General features: G+C 42.7%; 1 long non-coding RNA gene across 1 annotated transcript in view; it reads right to left on the reverse strand.

The window, feature by feature from the left end:
* Window positions 1–1,141: 1,141 nt before the first annotated feature.
* LOC146830733 (uncharacterized) overlaps window positions 1,142–13,015 on the reverse strand; it is a 28,375-nt gene continuing 16,501 nt past the window's right edge. Inside the window, exons 2-4 of the long non-coding RNA XR_014961193.1 lie at window positions 9,378–9,452; window positions 8,118–8,174; window positions 1,142–1,212 (exon numbers count right to left, since the gene is read on the reverse strand). This is a non-coding gene — a long non-coding RNA (uncharacterized LOC146830733). The remainder of the gene's footprint in view (window positions 1,213–8,117; window positions 8,175–9,377; window positions 9,453–13,015) is intronic.

Here is a 13,015-nt window from a genome sequence, read left to right on the forward strand (position 1 = left end):
GAAAATATTTATAAAAAGAACACCATTCATATTCTCATTGGCCTCCTATGCATTGGAGGTAACCAGTCCGTATGTACAGAACGTAAAACGAACACAAGGCGGACATTAAGTGAATTCGAGAATCCTGCCTATATGCTATGCAGTACCAGTGGTCGGCCATGTGTGGTGCTGGACTTACTAGTTTTTTTTTGCAGTAGTAGCTTACACTCGTAAATTTGAATCTACCACATGCTTCATGGGGAGATCTGTAGGTCTACACTTTTAAGTATCTTGATACAAAATTGTAAGGGAATGAATACATTACATGTGTAAATTACTCACAAGTGTAGTTACCTGTATGAATAGCCCCAATTATGTCTATCAGAGTCAAGCGTTCCTGGGGTGTACTGAGTATGCATCCCCCAGGTACTTGAATATCTGTGGTACTCATATAGGTTTAGCTGTTATGCATATTGACCCTGACTAGGGCTCAAAATACCCTTGTTATCGCTTTTAAGGAGCCTCATACTCCAGTTCCTCGCGATTGGTACTCTAGTCTGAGAGTCCTCCATCTCCCTAGTACCGTGGAGGCAGAAAGAAGCAAAGAGTGCATTTGGGCCCCTAGGTGCCAATCCCAAACTTGCTGGTTACCTCTATGTGTGTAATCAGTGGAAGTGCGCCATGAGATCATCTTTAAACATTACTCGTGTGTAGAAGCCGAAAGAGTGGAGCGCCTCGCTTGAACATTCACTCCCAGAAATATAGTAGTTTCTGGGTGTAAAAGGCTACACCTGTACCAGAATGTGACGTGTGTCAGTAACTTACGTCAATATGTTAGTTGTACGGAACGATTGCTGCCAACATCACCTTAAGTGCTCTATTGCAGCTTCGTAAAAAGTGCTTCTGTTCCCCCCTTCCCCACCCAACTAGTACATGCACTTTCATCTATGGTTTTATCGCTTTAGGACTATGCCTCTTCCAGACTCCAAAGTGCCTGGCATCTGGAAAATCTAGCAACACGCTTTGTTACAATTGTACATTAAGTTAGTGAAACATAACACTGTTTTATAATTGTAATAACGGACATAGTGCATTGAAATTGGCATACAAACGCGGTATTTTTGGACTAAGAGGTGCAATAATTTTCAACACTCCTAGTTAAGCTGCGTTTTTTCTTCTTATGTTCTCACCTTCTGTCGAAAATGTGCGCTGTCTCCGCTCATGCAGCTCCATCTACACACAAAGCTCAAGTTAGTCATCTAAAGTAGCATCACAAAAATGCAGATGTTTACTATTTACAATGTGTCTAGGAACCTAGTGCGTCAACAGCCCCGGGTTAGATTTCCCTTATAAGTATCAAGTATTGACACGGTAACAGAGCAGGGTGCTGCAAAATGCTTCTTCACCTACCTTGGTACTGGCATTGTCTCCTGATACATGACACAATGACCAGCTATTCCCCAAGTCATTGGTGTTTTTTCTCTCAATGTTGGACACCCATACACCCATACAAACATGTGCCTATCAGGTGATGTGCAGATCTCTGTGGTAAAATCATTAATCAGCTAAACAATATTAAATCCTATAGTAGTTGTGTTTGTACGTTGCTATGTTATGCAGTACCTGTTGCATTTAAACAATGCAATACTGTTATGCAAGTATGCTATGTTAGGCTAGGCTGAACTATACTATGATGTGATATGCTATTATGTGCTGGTTTATTTTATACTGTGTTCTGTTGTGTCATGCTATACTCTAATGTGTTATTGTCTATTGTCTTGTGTCAATCACTGCTGTGCTGCGTTATGGTAGGGTTGGTTATGTTGTGTCAAGCTGTGCCATGCAGAATTGTGTTATGGTGTATTGTGTTATATGTTATATTGTTTTGTAGGGATATGCTGTGTTATGTTGGAGTGTCATGTTTTATGTTGTGTCATGCTCCGCTAAGTTGTGTTAAGTTGTTATGTTTATTTTATGGTGTGTTACGTTATAGTGAGTCATGATATGCCACGCACTATGTTTGGGTGTATTATGTTGGGTCACGATGTGCTGTGCATTGGTTGGGTGTTATATGTTGTGTGGTGTCGTGTTATGCAGGGTTAGTGTTTCAATTGGGTTCTGCCTATACAGTACACCCAGTTTTGGAGTTTTTACTGTGGAGTAGTCTCACTACATGTGTATCATCCATGGTACTAATTACAGGGAGAACGGACTGCACGTAATTACTGCCAATGTCTGCCTTTTAAAATAAGGGCGCTGCAACACAAGGGTAAGAGACACTTGGCTGGTTACATGTGAACACATGTACGTACGTATGTGCACATGTGTGCGGGCTGCGCGTGTGAAACTACTGTTGTGCGCAGCCAGGTAACTGCACACAGGTAGCCGGGCGTAAAGGAGAATCTGAAGAATTAGCTATTGACCTGGAGTAGGCCTTATAATGTTAGTGTACACTAAAAGGGAAAGTCAACGTAATTGACTATTTTGTCTGTAGTGACACTTTATTATACACATAGAGAGAGAACTGCCTTAGAGTACAGTTTTGCTTCCCTTTGGCCAACATTGACCATTGACATTTCAAATTGGGTTGTAAGCAGTGCTGGGAAATCAATTCTGCATTTTCCAAAATGATATCTGCACACTTTATGGGTCATTTGGAATTTTTATATTTCCCTGGCTCAGCTCAGGATCGGAGTTCAGGCCTTTTGTCACCCTGCTGTGCCTAGTTAATTACATTTCTCTCCAGAAACAAGAACAGAGGCCTCCCCACAAAAACTGATCAATTAACAGTACTTCACCCAGCCCCTGAGGAGGAAAGGGTGGGGTGGAAGGGTCTGCTTGAATCAATCAGCTGTCACACTGTATCAGGGATGTGTCTGCCCAAACCACTGAAAAAAGAAGGGAGCCCAGACAACTGGAGTAAATCCAGGATGGTGCTCTCTTTAAACCTTTCGTATGCAATACCCTGGCAGTGATGTCAGTGAGGGGTGGCGCTGAGACCCCAGAAGCAGATGTGACCAGTGACTCCTAGATGATGCCATTTTGAACTGTCTCAGCATGCTGTGCAGGAGAGTTGATTCAGGGGTGGAGATGGGATGTGGCATCCTAGGACTGACTTCTGGAACCTTCCTTTCCCCTTTCAAAATGTTTGCAGAATGGGGAAACTCTCTTGCCAGGTTATTTCTCTGTGCTTCACTGCTGAACCCTGGGATTACCATGGAGAACTGGATAGTGGATCCCCTTGATGCCTAGATAGGACTAAGAACTCTGTCCAGTTGACCCCAGGAGCAGTGGGTCCCCCTAAGGGCCCCCGGTTTGTTATTATTTACAAAGGGGACCGGGACCTCATCCTTGTCCCCTCGAATCAGAGGAAGTCAATAGGGTGTGCTGTTGTGTCCCCTCCAGTCACAGTGGACCTGCCCCAGTGCCCGTGTCTAGAGGAGTAGGTGGCCTCTGCACAAAAAGAGTTCCCTGCCCACAGGAGCAGGCAGGGGAGAAGAGCTGCTGGTTCTGCAGGCAATCAAGGAGATGCTGCCCATATGGGGTGCTGGCAGGTTCAGCCAGGGGAGGTATCCCTGGGCTACTCCTCTCCAAAGAGGCCAAGCACCCCCCTCAAAAATATAAAAATAAAAAATAAGTTAGAAGTTTTGCGACTTTCCATGGCTTAGCAGGAGAGCCAATTCTTGAATATTCCCTGCTCCCAGAGGAGCTCCCCATAATGGTCTGCAGGGCTTTCTTGTTTATGTACTTTGCGGCATGCAGTGACTCCCAAAGCAGGCAGGGTGCATCACCAACCTTACATAAAAGGCCTAGGGGCTGCAGGAGCGTAGCAGGTCCCCCAAAGATTTTTTTATCGGAATACCGATCCTACGTTTGCCGAGTCAATACATCCATGACCCCTCCAAGATGTCTTTAATGTTTTTCAGCACTCCCAAGGCTGGATCTTTTGCTCTACAGTCTTAAGGTGCTGTTCTCTCTCTGGATTGCAATTATGGTGCAGTTGTTGTGTCCTGAAGGGTCTGAAAGTGGATAGAGGAGATACATGTCTTAAACTGTCCTCTAGGGGCCAAGTCTTTAGTTGCCATGCATTATAATTAAAATGTGATGCCCTCTACGGGCTGCTTTTATAATTGCATTTTAATGGCTCAATCATGTATAAAACAAATATACAAACACAGGTTTTGTTCACTTAAAAGTCTTCATTGATTTAATAATTCTGACAGTAATGAATATTAATCAAAGTGGAAATGCTTTATTAACATTAGTAAGTGCATTTACTCAGGATTACTATTTTTGATGATTGTATTCAAGTACCAAATGATGATCTGAACATGTGGTTTGTTGCTCTTGAACCTTGATGAAGCCAATAGACTTACTTGTATTGCTTGAATGACCCCTTTAAGGGGTCAATGGTGACTATGCGATGCCACCCTTGGCGTTTTTCATCTACCAATGTACATATTTGTAACTGACTGCATAGTATTTAATAGTGTGTTTAATAAATGTACTTCTCCTTTCTCTAAAAAAAAAGTACTGACTGGACAATCACTTATTTAGTGTTATTATTGCATGCCAGTGAATGGTAATTACTAGCCCACACCACCTCCCGTGAGTAGGCTTCGGACTACTCTGCCTCGCTACCCTGAGAGTCAAGAACTACAATATGGTGATTGGTTCCCAGTGAGGACAATTGTGGACCTATTACTTATGCAGGCCACTAAACTGATAACCCAAATTCCTACAGGTATGTTTTGGTGTGCAGTGTAATATTTTGTTATGATGATGCTAGATTGTGTTATGTTACGGTATTTTATGTTATGTCATTCTGTGCTATGTTATATTATCTTATGTTATGTTGTGTTGTATTATGTTCAGTTATATATGTTATACGATGTCCGTGCGTATTATGTTGTGTACTGCTCTGTTATGTTGTGTCATGCTGTGTTATGCTATGGTATGTTAGAATGTGCTGTGAAATATTTTGTGGTGTAGTGACTTAGTATGTGGCAAGCAACATTGTGACATGCTATGTGATGGGGTATTGTGTTATTTTGTGTGTTATATTTTGTCATTCTGTGCTTTGCTATAGTGTGACATGTTGTGTCATGCTGCCCTATGCTGTATTAGGGTAAGGTGTATTATGTTCTGTCATGCTGTCCTTGACTAAATAATGTTATTTGTGCTGTTATGTTGCGTTATGTTGAGCTAGGCTGGTATTTTATGATGTGTTTTCCTATGTTGTGTCATGCTGTGATATGCTGTTAGTTTATGAATGTACTATATTGTTATGTTGTGGATGTTTTGCAGTGTTATCCTATTTTATATTATGGTGTGTTTTGTTATGTTATGTTTCCTACATCTGCATGTTTTTAAGGAATTGAGGACTTGGGAGGAGCTGTTTGTAGCCAAAGCTAAAAATAAATACCACATTTTAAGTTCTTTCAATTAGCTTCACTTGCTCCTAGTTAAGGAAAGCACAAACATGTAAACTTTGAGAAGTGTGTACCCGACTCTGTATGCAGTGGGCCAGCATGCATTAGGACAAAATCATAAATATAGTCTTACGAGAGCCTTACACTCAATCTCAGGCTGTTTAAAGACTTCACCCTTCTGCTGTGCTCATGCAATTAGTTACCAAGCAGCTGCCGTCTGTAACTGGCTTCCCCTAAATAAGGCCACCTTTGCCTGCGCAAACTGTCGCTATATGAGTACAAGGTAACAGAACAGTAAATTCCTGGATGGATAAAAAAAGTAGTGAGCCCGAATACAGGGACAAAATGAATGATGTACTCTGTGAGGCCAGCCCATGTATGCCTGGCAATATGATGCTAGTCAGAAAGGGTACGGTATTGTAGGTAGGAACATACTGCAAGGGTCCAGGCCCAAGCTGTGTCAGAGGGAAGATGGCAAAGGTAAGCGGCGGAGGAGAAGGGACGCAATGAAGTACTGACGCTGGGAATAAAGGGACTTCCTACTGGGTAAGGTCAGACCCAGTTGGGATGAAATTTTGGAAGATATTAGGGGTGGGTGGACAACTCCGTTCTTCCCACGGAATGTGCGGAGATTTTCCCCTTCCGCCTTCCGCAATGTAGGTGGAGAAAGAAGGCAAATCTCCGCACACTCTGGTATAACGGAGTTGGCCTCCCGCCCGCCTCCCGCCCACAGTATTAACACTTAAAAAAGCATTGGAAATAACATTTAAAATAACCTTACCTTATCGGCGGCATCCCCGGGCTTCCCTTGTTTTCATCGCGTCTTCTGGGAACTGCGCATGCGCCGGCACCTGCGCAGGCGCATTCCTCACAAGGAATTCCTCACTAGGAATGTGCATGCGCGGGTGCCCACGCATGCGCAGTTCCCAGAAGAAGACGCAATGGAGACAGAGGGAAGCCCGGGGCCGCCGCCGATAAGGTAAGGTTATTTAAAATGTTATTTCTAATGTTTTTTAAAGTTTTTTTATACTGAGGGCGGGAGGCGGGCGGGAGGCGAGCGGGAGGGGGGAGGCTCGTAACAGAGCTATGCGGAGAGTGCGGAGATTGGTTACGTCTCCGTGCCTTACGCAAATTAAGCCCTATCCTAGAAGATATACCAACAAAATGGCAGCTGGAGCCTTCTCGGAGTGTGGGTGGATGGGAAGAGCAGATCCTATCAGCCAATACCTGGTAGGGAAAGGGAAGCCTGCCAGGAAAAGAGTATGGATAAAAGCAAAGATCATAGGTACAGACTCAGATTAGTAAATCTGCTAGCACCAAAGTGGGGATAGCAAATCAAGGGAATCTGGAGTAAATGTCATAGGCAGGGCACAAGTCCTATAAAAAAAGAGGGGGGGAACGACCAAGTCAGAAACTATGCAAGTGACATCATGACACATGCCATCACAGCACATGACGTCATGACGTAGGGCTAGAAGAAATAAAATAGTGCTCTATAAATTATTTGTGTAAATACTGAGACAGACCAACCCATCTGAGTCTTACAGTGTCTGCACTTACATACAGGGACAGAACAAAGGCAATAGCATTCATCTCTTAAGTACCTGTGAAGAGAAGGCCAGCTGTGTGCCTTTGTTTCCCTCTGTGGCACTTACATTTGTGTGAGGCTCCAGATCGTCTCCAGTCAAGATATGCAAACAAAAGGAGGCCTGATGGGCCCTAACTTTGGCCAGGCTGCAGGTCAAAAAAATAAAAACACCACTTGCTGCCTGCACGTTGCTGCTGAAAATGGAAAGCAGACAACGTGCAGGTGCTGCTGAACGTGTCCTGGTGTCTTACACTGGGACAAGTTCAACATATTTCTGTGGGGCCCAACTTCTTGGCAGGGAGGACGGCGTACACTCTGTGAAAATTGTGGGTGGACGCTGTGTACCTGCGTGTACCCCCGACTCGTGCCCTGGTCATAGGTTCATGAGACTATCCTAGGGCCAAAGGTGCTCTATGTAGATGAACTTACCTAAATGGGGACAAGGTGTAAAGATGAACCTAACACGGAAGAAAGGGAGTCACTAGGGCAAGTAGAAACCCTGCTAGATAACTCCATTGTACCAAGGTGCAAGATGACCCTTCTGATGAGAGACTAATACAGGTATTTGATCTCTTTACGTGATCCTGAATGAGGGCACCCTCCACTCAAATAATCAAGCACAACAAAATGCCCTTGGTATATCACACACAACCGCTACACTTTCTCCAAAACAGGGTCCCCCAATTCTATATACAAGGCGGGACTGGTTCTAGAATTTAATCTAGGAACAGCCCCATGTGTGTGTTATATTTTTAAGAACCAGGTCCAGTGACAAATTAAAGAAAAGTACAATATAGAAAAGTTTTACATGAAAAAGGGAGGTAAGAAGCTTTCCTATTCGTAGGAAGAAACCAACACCCCAACAAGTTCAGAAGAATGTGTGTTTAACTATCTAATTAAATTTGTGTGTAGCAGACATCTCAACAGCCCCTTGGGTCCCCTTAGATGGAGGAGAAGATTCTTCCTCACGAGAAAAGAAAGTTAAAAAGGAGTTCTGCAAGGCCATAAGCAACTGACTTTAATTCTTAATGCCCACACTCATGATTTCAAGCAGAATATCATGTTTACCCCATTTTAACCTGAATGGCTAACATGTTTCATTGCCATTTTCTACTTACTGTCAATTTCTTCAGGGTAAGGAGACCACATTTCACCTATAAGTGCACCAGACCAGTCTGTTAAAAAGAGATAACAGGGAGAACAAGTGGCATCAAAGACAAGTAATTATTTTACTGTAGTATAAGTTTTCCCAGACCCCACAAGCAATTATGGTATAGTTACTATATGGCTACTGGGTGACTGCCTACCAGTAGGCCACAGGAATGGATCAGGATAAAATGTACAGAGTGTATCTGTTCGCCTGGAACATAAATTATATATATATATTTATACCATGTTCACACCCTTTTTTTGGATGATCTTATTTGAGAGGTTGAATCATAGTAGCAACTCCCCCCGCTTTTACTGACAGGTGGTCAGTATCCCTCATTTTATGTGACGAGGCAAATTAAAATCAAATGCCCCCAAATATCTTAACCATCCTGTAATGTTACTGGGAATGCAGCCAAGCTTCCATTGTGCACTCAAATATTCGTGCCCAGCTGTCACTCAGACATTGGGCCATTTATCATAGAATGTATGGAATGCGAGTCCCCATACCAAACACATAAATTTACTGCGGCACAAAACTTACCACCTGTGTCAGCGTCTCCATCAACAGATAGGCCATGTTTGCCATGTTCACAACGCTTTGTTTTAGCCATTGATTTTGTAGCGTGTTGGCGGGTGGGGCTAGTTCTATATGGGGAGTGCAGACTGCATATGAGGAATGGTGCCGTGTTGGAATGGTGCCTAAAGGAGACATGTAGGTGCACGTATGTTCAGAGGGTAGGTTTTAAAGGTCAGGGCCCCCCTATCTAAGAGAATTATCAGACCCCGCATTGCCAAGATGATATTCAACCATTGATTTCCTAAAAGCTAGAGAGGGAAGAGCACTTCTATGCAAAATGACTTTGTAAGGTACCTAAACAGGGCCGCTATCTGTGTTTAGCTCATCATCTGAGAATCTAAACCCCCAGGGGCATAGCTGTTCCTGGCGCTGGTCATCCAGAAGCAGCATTTTTTCCACTTGAACTTAAGTGCCTGGGCATAAGTCTTCCATACAGTGCAAGAACAGTGGTATCATCAAACCAGGCTAAGGTGATACTTCAAAGAAATATGAACACATGTCATGTAGAGGGAGCAGTTATTTCTATGTTGATTTTCTCACACCATCTACACCCAATCTATGTCAATCAGGTAAGCACCAATCATCTGCCCATGTAAGTTGTTAGGTATATTACAAGACCCGATCTTGCCTTGTTGTTAAAAAAACTTACTTTCCACTTTAATCACTTCCGGGGACACTCGGTTGGCAGAATAATACACCTTCATATACAAACTTTATGCAGGACCTGAAAAATGGAAAAGAACAGGTGACAGAAAGGGAGAAACACTGTCCTTGAAGCACATAGGGAACCATATGGATACCAAGGACAGTAGTGAAGTTGCTGCATCTGCCAGAGCCATAGGTTAATGTAGAATAATACACTCATTCAGAGGTTTTACTTCATGGGATGGTACTTGGCAATCAATTAAATTAGGAGTGTTTAGTCTGCAGGTTTTAAGTAATGTGGATGTGACAGTGGCATGGTAGTATACCGATGCACTTGACTGAGAATGCATGTCAGTACCTGCTGCATCCTTCAGGATTGGCTTGCGTGCGAAACAGTAGTAATAAATAATGATTACTACACTTATATACAGCACTCTACAATGTTCCTGATCTCTAGGTGCTGATAACACCCAACTTAATAATACTCTCCTTGTCAACCTCAGAAGGAAGAAAGTTTGAGTGGACCCGCTGGGATTCACAACGTTGACCTTCAGATTTAACACGGATTTCTAAAATGGATTAATTAGTCCTCCAAGCAATCTATTGAAGTTACCATCCGTGACCTCACTTGTCCTCTAGAGTGCCTCAGTGTTCCAGTGGCCAGGAAGTGGGGTGCAGCCAGTCCCTTGACATAGACAACAATGCAATGGGACTGGGCCTTTGGTGAAGTTAGAGCCTTCTCCCATTGTGCAACTACGTCTAGGATCACACTTACAGGAAAAAGGTCTCTCCTGGACCTATTTGTCAGACATAACAAAGAGAGTGATTCTTAATTTATATGTACTCTTTCTCTCCTCATCATGCATTTATTCCTTTGGTGATTGATAATGCAACAAAGAGTAACACCAACACCTGGAAGGGTTTTTGTGGCTATCATACTTATGACACTAGTCTGTGTGCTACTGGTTGCTAGGTGGATGAGCAGCAGCTAGAGAGGGGTGTGGTGCATTAAATATGTTTAAGAAGTATCTTGACATGCATTTTCGGCTCTATTTCTGTTTACTTTGTAAACATTTTGCATGCGTTTTGTGCATAGCTATTAATTGTTTGTTTTCCAAATTCAAGTGGCCATGTATGTGTGTATATTTGTAATTGATATAATTCATGTGGTATACTTCCATCAACAGCGTTTTTGAATTATATGTTTTTTTCTGTGGATATTGATATGGTGCTGACAGTGTGTACATGGATGTACCAGAAACCTTTTACTTTCCTTGTTCACCTTTGTTCTGTTACTGGTATTCTCAGCTTCCATTGCTTTCTGAGTGGCCCTACTGCAATTCTAATAAAGAGCCTGTTTGGTATGTGATTCATTTAAAGGTTGGGTCAGTTGATGTCAATATGAATAACGATACATTCATGTATTAAAACGAAATTGCATCTCTGTTAACAAATTCGCCCATCATGAACTACAAGTCAACCCTGACTCACAAATACATAGTTAAGCAGGCTCTGAGACCCAGGCCTGAGGGCACAGATTGACCGCTGGGGTGACACGAAGTCGCAGACTCACGCACAAACAGGAAATCCCAAATGAATCGCACAGATAGGCGCAGCAACAACACAATGGTCCAGGGAGATTGGCCCCAATAAACCATACACGGCCGGAGGGGTATGCACTCTCCCAAAACACCATAAAGTCATATGCCACATAAAGGTTGGAACATAAAAACAATCAGTACACAGCATACACTGTACATGCAGTGATCACGCGCTCCCCTTGCTGGACATCTGAACACTTACCCACTGGTTGCATTGTGTCCACGCAAGGTTGAGGACCATCTGAATTCCCTATCAAATACAATAATTTATGATTCCAAAGACAGCGTCTCACATTCCTTACCAAAAAAGAATCACCAGAACTGTTTATGGCATTCAATGATTTGTATAAAAACCCATTTCAGATTGAGTCTAAGTTGAGACAATCCTCAGACCCTATGCCTGTTACTGTTCTCCCAGTTGCACTCTTTCATTAAAAAAACTGTTCCTCTTTTGCCTAATGCCTCTTGTCTCTTGTTTCGTCAAGGTACTTCATTTCAAGAAACATTTTGGTAAGCCACCATATGAGCTGACTGGTATCTTGAATCCGATCGCAGCCAAAAGAAGGAGACCTCGCCCAGACGGATTCACATTTGCGCATCAAGGAAGCTATGCAGACACTGCAAATGATTGGAAATTCTACTGAATCTGTGGGGCGAAGGTCCGTCCTGAAGCAGCCATCACAGAGGGTAAGAGACTACATCAGAACCTTATTAAGGCATTTTGATTTATAACAAACTAATTAGAAGCGTAAAAAGATAAACTGAATGCCCTGCCACTGACAGAAATCTTGCATATTACCTGTATGTCCTAGCTGAGTAGTCATAAAGTGGCCTCGGAGTCGATCTACCGCAAGTCACCTGTTTTTGATAACAAGCTAGGAAAGGTGAACATTTATTGTATAACCCTTTAGGGCTCCCAGGATGCTATTTTTGTGACAAAGCTATACTGATTGAGCGATGTTGGCACCTTAATCTTATTTTTTGGTCCAAAAGGTTATCTCAGTGCCAGTGGTTTCTTAACACCGTTGATAACTGAAGGAAGTGAGAGCTATTGGTCGCTTGGGTTGCTGGGCATGATACAGATAGTATGCATGGCACCTGCGAGTATTAGGATATTTAGGGAAAAAGATTTGGTCCTGGGAAGCTAGATGTAACTTGTGCATGGACAAGAGGGGCCTGTGGTTCTCACGTTATTCCCTTTTTTCATTAACTATTGTTATAACCTTTGTCCCAGAGCCGATATTGGCAGACTTTCAGGCTCACTTAGTCCCATGTACCGTACAGAGCTTCCCCTGATTACAGGATAGCATGTGCTAGGAGCGGGCTCAGAGATTTTTTGACAAAGTCATAATTTATTCTCTGTCAGTTTTGTTGAGATTGATGTAATGTTTATGTGATGTTATGGTGCTGTTATTTTTTATTGCAAACTGTATTTTATTCTAAGTATTATGATTTTTGTTGATGAGACATTGGGTATCAGAGCGCTTTGCATGAGCATCAGTTTCGTTACAGATAAACACATTCATTTTTGTTAGGTACGGGGAGATTAAGTGATTTGCCCAGAATCACAGGATGTTGAGCGTCGTTGTTGAGACTCGAACCCGGTTCCCCAGGTCCGAGGTCGACCGCTCTAGCCATAAGGCTACATCATCTCCCCTACTTCAATGTTTCACACGAGGGTGCTGCTCTTTCTTACAAACTGTATTTGACACCAAAAATCAATATCATCCAGATAAAAGTTTTTATTGACAATTGGACTTTTTTTCAATGTTGCAACCCTTCACATGCATTGTTACTAGTGGTGATGAAATGTTCATATTAAATGGAGATAGCACAGAGCTCATAGTAGCATAATTACTAGAAGTACACCACATGCATTTTTCCCACGCTTCGATCAGAAACAAAGATTCCCCAAAAATAAACTAGGGTGTACTTTGTCCACTAAACTACAAGACTTACCATGGAGTCACCATTAAAGCCCATGCAAACCAAGTTCAACAGGCTAAAAAACATAATACATTTTGCCAAGAATGGCACGCAT

This window comes from Triturus cristatus, chromosome 5_1 (genome assembly GCF_964204655.1).
Source record: "Triturus cristatus chromosome 5_1, aTriCri1.1, whole genome shotgun sequence".
Lineage (NCBI taxonomy): Eukaryota > Metazoa > Chordata > Amphibia > Caudata > Salamandridae > Triturus > Triturus cristatus.